This window comes from Lathyrus oleraceus, chromosome 5 (genome assembly GCF_024323335.1).
Source record: "Lathyrus oleraceus cultivar Zhongwan6 chromosome 5, CAAS_Psat_ZW6_1.0, whole genome shotgun sequence".
NCBI lineage: Eukaryota > Viridiplantae > Streptophyta > Magnoliopsida > Fabales > Fabaceae > Lathyrus > Lathyrus oleraceus.
In genome coordinates, this window is record NC_066583.1 from 257,034,113 (window position 1) to 257,044,451 (window position 10,339).

Below are 10,339 nucleotides of genomic sequence, written 5' to 3' on the forward strand. Positions count from 1 at the left end.
ATCCATTTTTTTAAAGCTAAAACAAACTGGCCCTAAATTGCATGTTGGAGTGTTAATCTTGCAAGTTCATCCACACGCCACCTTATCGGAGATTAACACCATCGGTTCAGGATTTCTTCATCACCTACTTCAACTATTTATGATTCTGGTACGAAATAGTGGTGTCGTCTATGGGAATCAACTTCTGATTCCCTGGAAATTCCACGACTAAATCATTCTCGATATGGAATCATATCTCGGCCGAAAGCAGAGGAGGTAACAGTGGCACCTCCGTCAATCATGTCCAAGAGATCTGTTCCATTCTTTGATTCAGTCTTCCACTAGGTGTCACCGATCAACGAAATTCACAATTATGCGGCATCCAACGTCTTTCCGTCATCAAATGGCCTTCTTCTAATAGCAAATTTCGGCGTTCAACAAAGCAACAATCAATTGGAGTTAGGATTCTTAGATTGCGAAAAGATTAACAAAATTTAAAACTTCGATCTGCATGATCAAATCTGACAAGATTTCTCGTGGATGATAGAAGCTCTTGCAACGTCCTCTACGCTGACATATTGGAATTGCTAGGCCTCCAAAGAATGGATCTGAATCCTTATTACGTAGGAGATTTATTGGCTTTTAACGATTCGATAACTCGCCCTTGGGGAACGACATATATGACGTGGGCAATTGGAGAAGCAGCATACGAGCGAAAAGTATTCCTGAGTTTCCATGTAATCTCGTGTAAGAGCGTCTTCCGAGATATCCTTGAGAGATCCTTCTTAGAGAGACTAAACGTTGTAGCATCCTCGGTCCACCTGAAAGGAACCTATCATTATAGAGAAGGAATGTCAGGAATTTTTGGTGTCGACTTAAAAGAGGCAAATCGGATCCAAAAGCTCATCCAAAGGGAAGTTCTCACAATAATGTCAGGGGCAAGAGGAAATTCAGGGTATACCAACACGTTCGATATGGACGCGTGCGAGGATGAAGTTAGGCCCACCCCAAATGGTGAGTTTGAGTTTATCCAGCTCGGCGATAATTATGCCTGGTCGGTGAAGATAGGGTTTGGGCTTCCCTTAGAAGTAAGGACCACCCTAATATAATGTCTTCGGGAAAATACGAACATTTTCACCATCTCTCTATAAAAGAGAAAAAACAAGTCACCCAGAATAAGCTAAAAGCAAACAAAAGAACACTAATGAAAGGAACACCTTACCCCAAAAAAACTCATCAACATGGGGTAATCCTTCTCATATTTAAATAGATCTTTTACCCACATGATATGAAACTACTCTAAAAGTTCAAATGCTTCCCTCTGCGTCTCACTATGTTTGGTTGGGTCATAACCCATGATGGTTGGGTTATAACCCATTTCCTTGCAAATAGATTTGGGGCATTCGAAACTGCATCTAGCCCTAACAAAATTATCTTTATAATTCTTATAGTTTGAAGTATGTGGAGAAAGAAGAGGTCTCTATGGATTAATGCTCACAGAAACCCATCCACCTCAAGCCACGCCTTTCTTTTTGTGACAAGAAAAGAAGATCCTGACTGTGAATATGAGTTCAAGACCCTAACAGAGGATGAAAGCACATATTATCATTTGGTATCATTTACATGCTTTAAGTATCAATTTGTATTTTGATGTTTTACAATTCGATTATTGTTTCATTGTGTATTTATAATTTGTATGTTATCTCAACTCATTTGTGTGATTGTACTATTCATTTCCATTTGATTGTAATCGCATCAGCTAAGAATCCTCTACATTTCATAATTATTTCCATTTGATCCTTGTTGGTATTATTTCTTTTTAAACCTATGAAAATTACTATTTTTTCATATTCCACATGAGTAGCTTGAATCACAGGTTAGAACATTTGAATTTGAATGTTTTGGTATTTGATTTGAATAATGTGTTATATTTGATTCGAATCATCACATGTTGGAAATTGGAACAACATTCTGGATTAAATTATTCAAATAAAAAATTTAACATGATTTGAATCATAACCTCATTTGATTCAAACCAATTGCAAATAATGATTTGAATCATTAGCTTTGTAAAACACCCTTTTTAGGGTTGTCCATATTGATTTGAATCACAAATCCTTCTTGATTCGAATCAAATTTCTAAAAATCCAATTTCCCATCTTTTCTTTAAATAGTTATTTCTTTTGGTGAAAGTAACAAGTTGTGCGAAACCTATGGTGATCCGTAGAGACAAAAATTGTGATTTTTGTCTTCTCTTCTTAATGTGTTCATCTTTACACCATATTTATCCCTTCTTCTCCAAACATCAACCTTTTGATATTAAATCCATGTCAATTCTTTATCCTTTTTATTGCATCTTATTCTTGTGCAATTTGGTTGTTGTCTTTGTGTGATTTAGAAAATGAGTTGATAAATCTTGTTGAAAATTGATCAAGTCTTGATTACAATAGAGAACCAAGACCCACTCATCTAGAAACTTGATTGAACCTCATGTGTGTGTTCATCATTCATCAAAACTTAATTACTTGACTAACACCTTGTAATGTTAGTGGTTGGTTGAGATTATCTGGCACTGTTCACCATCTTCATCCTTAGTATTTTTCCTTTGATCATGGACCCTCCTCTAAAGATTGAGTGTAAGGGAGACTAGTGGTACATTAGGGTATCTAATGTTTTTGTGTGTAGCTAGGGTTTTTTATGTAACAGGTGCAAGTATCATTTCGTGAGTGTAGTTTAACATTGAGTTCTTATCTATCAAGATGAGAGTCTCTATTATACTCCAAGGAAGAATTTGGAAAGATCAAGTATCAACAGTTTGTAAGGCGGAGTAGGAAGTTGTCCTTCTTTGGTGGCGTTGGATAAAGATTGCTTGCAGACAAAGTTAGGAGTTATCCAATATATGCTAGGTTGATGGCAATCGCTCAGATAAGAAATCAATAGGATCAGGGGGATCGCCACACACGAATAATTGGAGCAGGTTATTGTCGATATTAAGGTTATTGGATCAAGATCTTGAGGGGTCTTGTTTTTATTAGCAGTTTAGTGTCTACATCATCCGAGGGAATTATCATGTGATAGTTCTTTGTAATCAAAACATTGTAAACATTTATCAAATAGTGGAAGACCATGATTATGTTCCGATGGAATCATCCATTGAAGAGTGCACGTAAGCAAAATGAGGACGAATTCTGAAGCACTATATATTTCTGTGTATCTTTCCCTTTTCCTATCTTTTTTACTTTACAAGCATTCATGCATATTTGTTGTTGCATTATTGCATGATTGCATTGATTGTATACCATATAGGTTAGACCATGCTTATAGAAATTTATTGTATAAGCTTAGGTTTATGGTGTATCAATCTTATGGAATCATCATTAAGTTAATTATGCATTGTTAAGAACATCTAAGCAATGTGCTTTTAAACCGCTTCGTTTAAAGCGCCTTTGGTTGACTTGTAAGTTACTTACACTAGAATCAATCAGTCTCATGATAACTTCATGTACTGTTTCATGTGGCTTGATTCATTAAGATGCTTCCAAGCTCTCTTGTTGTTGTGTCTTGCTTCCACGCTTCTTAAAATCTATGCTTTTGTTTTAGGGGACCTAAAAAGTTTTTCAAATTGTCTAAATGGAATTGGGGTCTATTCAACCCCCTTCTAGACATTGTTGTATCCATATTATCACACAACAGTTGGTACCAGAGTCGTACTTTTGATCAAAGTCTAGCGACTCCAAAAGTTGAGGATATGGTTTCTTCGATCCTAGACGAGTTTTTCAAAAGGTTTGGAAGCTTATGCAATTCAATAAATTCCAATGAAATTAAATTGATTTACTTGTGTTTGATAATTCATTGCAATGCATTACATAATTTATTTAAAACTAAAACCTTACTAGAATATTCTTCAAATCATTAATTGTATTTAATATATTCTCTAAGTTTTGATTCATCCAGGATTGAACTAACAATTTTTCTGAGATATTTGCAGTATGTTTTTGACATTGTTTCTTAAAGGTTGTTCTGAATTGATCCTAATTTGAAGGTAATGCATTCACACTACAAAATGCTGGAAAGTATTATGAGAAAAGGAAAATAAAACAAAAGCATCTTCTAGTGACCTAGTCTTTCAAGGTCGTTGTAAAAAGAATATTAAGGTAGTTTTATGACTATTGGCAATGATTCTCTGAAGTTTCAACCAACTACAAAAGATTCAACGATTATACTTGAAGTTCTAATAAATCATCCAAGAGTTGAATCAATGAGTCGGGATTAACAAGTTATGTCAATCAGTAATGATCACAGTGTTGTCGTTTCAAAGTTCATCTGAAGCCTTATGAATGAGAGTCTGATAATGTTCTTCTGACGTGCAATATGAGTTATATTCAATTCGTATTTGATTGTTTGTGTTTAAAGCTTATTGTAGCGGTGTATTCGTCACTTTATGATTTATTGACTAAATCAAAAGCAAAGTATACAAAGATAGAGTCGCCACCGCACTTTTATTTATCCAAAGGAATGGCTAAAAAGCGAAAAAAAGCCTAAGAAGTTTTACACATAGAAAACTAATGAAAAAGGTACAGAGATCTGGGTAAGGGGGTAATTATGCAAAGGGAATGTGTTAGGCACCCAATGCATCCTAGGTACTCCTAGGGAACCCTTTTCACACATTGTTGCAAAAGATATTGTTTATGAAATATTTATTGTGCAAACATTGATTGGGAGGATGAGAGAAGAATATACAATTTTATTATTTTTGTGTTTGAACGGATGAACTCGTTGCCTACGTACCTTTCCATGGAAGGTAAGGATCAAAACGCCGTAGTTCGGCTAAAAAATTTCGAAAAGTAACTGGATTGATTTTAAACAAAAGCCCTAAGGTCTTTCATTATCCACGGGAGAAAACTCAACCTATACAACCACAAGTCCACCATGTGAGAAAAGCTTCAACTTGCTAGTGAGGGACCATGCCCTATAATAAGCAAGGAAGTCTTACAATTCAATCACTAAGGACAAAAGGTGAGATTCACATCAACCACTAAGATAATTGAGATCTATGGCTAATGTATGAAAACTTATCAAGAATGGACAAAGCCACAAAACAATTGAATGAGTGGAATTAACCAATTAAAGTATTCACAAAAATGGTCAAGGTATGATTAGAATTCAATTCAAAAGAAGTATTATGAAAATGAAGTTTGAAAATCAAAGGCTTAAGGCCTAGGTTTCTAGTTTAAAAAGAAATGAAAATGTTTGCACAATATTTTTCTGTTTTGAGTTAACATGCAAATGGAGGTTTAGAACAAAAAGGGTGAGGGTTAAGGGATGCAAAACTTCTCAGGTGTTCACCTCTTGAGATCATATATAGATGATCCAAGTGATTCCTTTGGAAAAGGAAACAAGCAAATAACAGATGAACAAGGTAAATGGATACCGGATGCCAATCAATGGACTTATTCCAATCTCACAAAACAAAAAGAAACATGGATACCAGATGCCAATCAATGGACTTATACTAGTCTCACAAAACAAAGATGGATAAATGCAATAAGCAAAAGGAAACAAGTTGCCAATAAATGGTCTTACACTCAACTCCAAGGAAATGGGATGCCAATCAATGGACTTATACCAATCTCCTAAAACAAAGAGAAACATGGATACCAGATGCCAATCAATGGACTTATACTAGTCTCACAAAACAAAGAAAACAAATGCAAGAAGCAAGAGGAAACAAGTTGTCAATAAATGGTCTTACACTCGACTCCAAGGAAATGGGATACCAATCAATGGTCTTAGTCCCAACTCCTCCCAGATCATAGGAAACAACTGCCAATAAATGGACTTACAATTGACTCCTCAATGGACAAATAAAGTGTCACAAAGATATGAACAATGATCATGAAATGATATACAATTAATGCTCAAAGATGAAAACAATGCACAAAGTCACACTCAAACAATTATGCACATATGGGCAAACCAGCAAACAAGAAATCAATTAGCACACACTATACATAATCAATTAGGCTCAAGCAAGGTTAGGCTTTACAGCCAACTGGAATGGGACATTTTGAGCTCTTAACCCTAACATTGAGAGTTAGGGTGAAGCAGATGAAATGGAGATGAGGGTTATGCCTCATAGCTCTTATCCCTGGCCTGGGAGAGCTTTAAACAATAGAAAGTGTGGGAGTTCAGAATGTAGGAACTCTTCTCCACATATGGTTGACTCTATAAGATCTTGGGTTCTTATTCACAATGCATCAACACATGGTGTGAGCAAAGTGAATGACACAACTGAATAGCAGGGGATGGATTACATATCCCTTTTATCTGCCAATTGCCTCTTAAGAGGACTTTACCTGCTTGGCACAAAAATTAAACAACCAAAAACATGGCCTCTTAAGGAGGGCTTCAGACAGGTGCCTGTCAAAGTAACATGACAGGTCTTCCAGACTACATGAAGATTATAGATTATACCTAAGTGGTATACCAACCACAAGCAAAAGCAAAGCAAAGTTCAAATGAACTTAAAGCAACTTAGGTACCTGTGGAAACAGCTAAACCAATCAGTACAATACTCAGACAAACAGACAACAGTTAATAACCAACAGACAATCCCAATGTACACATATAAGCCCTAAGGCAAACTCAAATGAGTTATCATCAACCTACAAAACAGAAAGTGTTAGCAATCAAAAGCAAATATCAAAATCCAAATGATGAAGCATCATCAACCATGGAACTTGGATGCTTAAACCTGAAATTCAAAGCTCACATGTAAGCAACAAACCACTAGGTCAAAGCCTAGGGTCAAAGATGAAGAAAAAATTTAAAACAGGAGCTGAAATTCAACACAATGCAACTTCAAACAAATATTAACATGTCCTAAAAAGGCTCACATCAAAATCAATAAGCAAAAGCATTTCATGATCAAAAGAAGTCAAAGGCAATTTCAAAGCTCATATATGATCATCATGAATAAAAATTCCAAATCAAAACAGAAATGATTCAAATAATTTTGGAAAAATTTATGAACATTCAACATATTCAACATGATCAACATACAAAAAATAAGAATCATGCAAGATCATTTGGCATGGAAATTAAATGATGCAAGTTGAACAACCAAATGTGTGACACAAATTGTCACACCATGTTAACACAAGCATAAAACAGAAATGGTACATGAGAAAAACACCAAACCAAGCCTAAAACATCCAGCAATGTGTCTAGAATCAGCATGCAAAATTTCAAGTCCATTGGATTAAAATCAAGCATTTCATGATAGAAAGAGTAAGGCAATGTCACAAATGCACATGTGTTCAATAAACCTAGAGCAAATAAATTTCCAGCCATGCACAACTTGCAAACTCATGATCATAAAAAACTAGACATTCTAAGGATCATTTAGCAAAAAACCAGGTATTTTTTGGATCAATTTTCAATTTGATATGGATTTTACAATTTGATAAAAAATTAAAAAAACAAGTGAAGCACATAGCATGATTCATGAAGGGAAAAGCAAAAAAAACATGAAGCATTTTGGGAAAGTGGATGCGCCAAGGATCGAATCAGGTACGGATTTGAAATTGAGCGTGCCAACACAATGAAACTCACCGTTTCATTTATGTGTTGGCAGGTCAGCGCTGATGTGGCCTTGGTCAAGGCATTGTAAGCCAATGGAAATGCAATGTAAGCGCATGCGTGGACCAATGAATACGAAACCCTAGCACAGCGTGGCAAAAATCCAGGTCCGTCGCTAATCAACAGAGTCCGTCGCTAATGGATGAACTTCATTTTCTTCATGATGAAGACGATGAACAGTAGCATGAAGCTCATACACGTTTCCAGAAAAATTTCCAGAATCCAAAAGCAAGCATATCATTTGGAAGCTATTTCAACGGTGAGCATAAATCAACAATCATTTAAGCACAAATCATCAAGAATAGAGAGAATCAAGCAAGAACATTCATGGATGCAAAACTTTAAACACACATATCTTGCTCAATAATGCACCAATTCACATGAAATTTGCATCAGAATCACCAGGAACATAAGATCTACAAGAATATAGCAATGAATTTCAAAAATAAGAGAATCGAAAATTGACCTCTTGAAGAGCAGAACCTTTGAAATGCACGATCTACAGCTCCAATTGATCCAAATCCACTCTATGATGCTTGTGATGATGTTTGATGAAGAAAAGAAAGCTTGAACACGTGTAGATCTAGCTTAATCTTGAATTTCCATTTTCAACTTCATGAGCTTCAACCACTTGATTCTTGCACGAATTCTTCAAACAAATACTTGATCTGCCCTAAATCAATGCTAGGGAACAAGAATATGAAGTAATATTGCAATGCTATTTGGAAATTTTTTGAATTATGAATGGAAGAAAATTTTTGGAGGGAGAGAGAAACTAGATCTAGAAATGGTGAATTGTGATTAACCTCTTCCAATTCTGTTATGATTAGAGTATATATATGCTTTCCTAATCACTTTGCTAATCCATAATTAACTTGGTTAAGTGAAATAAGGTGTTTTGCAAATTTTTGAAAATGCATGGTGCATGTACTAATTGCACGTGAACAGTACTCTTTGCTTCATCAAAGTCACTTAAAATCATCTTTTAAACTCAATGGCAATGGTAGAAAATCCATACAATGCACCATTTTTGAATTTTTCAATTTCCCTCCAAAAGAAGCATGGAATAACAAGTGATTATATGATGAGATTTTATGTAATGTGATGCATGATTTGGAAATTAGAGGTCAAGAGAAGAATATTGCAAAAAGAACCACTCAATTTGGAGCTATGGATCAAAATTTATGCTCATGTGAAGTTCCATGCACACTTGGCAATGATTGGATCATATCTCCTCAACCATTCATCAGATGCTCATGATCTTGGACTTTTTGGAAATGGGAGAGAAAGATATACAACTTTCATGTTCAACAAAATTTCATTTGAAGCTTTTTTGATGATGTAAGATTGAATTGAAGTTGGTCCAAAACCCTTCCATTTTTGGAAACTTCAAATTATGGGTCACTTTCCATTTTGGGAAATTTTTGACTTGACTTCAAATTCTTCAATGTGAGTGTTTGAAATGTCAAATGAGACTTGTTTGAACATGAATGCAGTATTTCTAATCACTTCCCACCTCCAAATCCACAGTTGACTTTGCAGTTGACTTTCTGGGTCTTCAGATGACCTGGAAATGTCCTGATGAAAATTAAGCCTCTACCACTTGGGATTTTGCTTCAAAATGACATCATAGCTCATATGAACTCTTGATAATGATCATGGGGTCCAAATCTCAAGAATAACCACCATCTATTGCTCAATGAATGCCTTTCATTGCTTGACCTGCAAATGCTTCAGCTGCAAGTGACAAGGGTTAATGACATATTTTTGTATATTTTGGTTAGTGATTAAAAAGAAATGCAATGACATACGAATGCAAGCAATGCTTGGTGATCAAGAATCACTCTCAAAGGGATCCCACCCATAGGGAAGGAAGCAAGGTGTCCAATGATCCTTGAGGCAATGCTATGTTATGATATGATGCCATGAGGGATCTTAGGGACAAAATTGGGGTCTTACACTTATGTTATTCTTGTAATTGATTTCCATTTCGTATCGTATGCAGTAAGTGTTGGAACAAAATTGTTCATATCCCTTAAGTTTAATGATAACAAAGGACTTAAAGAACAATAGGGTATAGTAATATATTTTCAAGTGTGCAAGATCATAAGCTAAAATTTAGCATGATTCTGACTCTAAAAAGAGCATATGAAGAGAAGCTTAAGACATAGATTCTAAAGGTTCAGAATCCGATGACTCCGACTTTGAAGACTAAATCAATGGAACTCAGCTTCTAAACAAAGCTCGGTCTCTGAAGTAAATCTACTTTTTCAAAACCAGATTTTCAAGAATGTCAACTAGGGATTTGTAGCACAAGGCTCGAGAAGAAGTGACTTGTCTCCTTATGTCTACTCCATTAACTCAATAGATACCTGGTTTGTAAAAGGTATTTTTGATAAAGTTGTTACAAAAAGCAGTAACTTTTTGTATAATAACTTCCAACGTATCTTTTGGAAAAGCTTCTCAGCAAAGACCTCTTGTGCAAGTTATCCTCCAACGTCTATTTTTACCTCTATAAAAGGAGATGAATATTTGAAGGGAAAAAAACAACACATTACACAACAACTTTGCGCTTACGTGAACATAGTTGTTTCTTTGTACAAGTCCTAAAGATTTCTTATCTTTGTATATCTTAGAAATCTTAAGTATTAAGAGTCTCTGTGTGTGTTGTATCACTTTTGCACCTCTGAGTATATCTCAAGTGTAGTTGTTATCTATT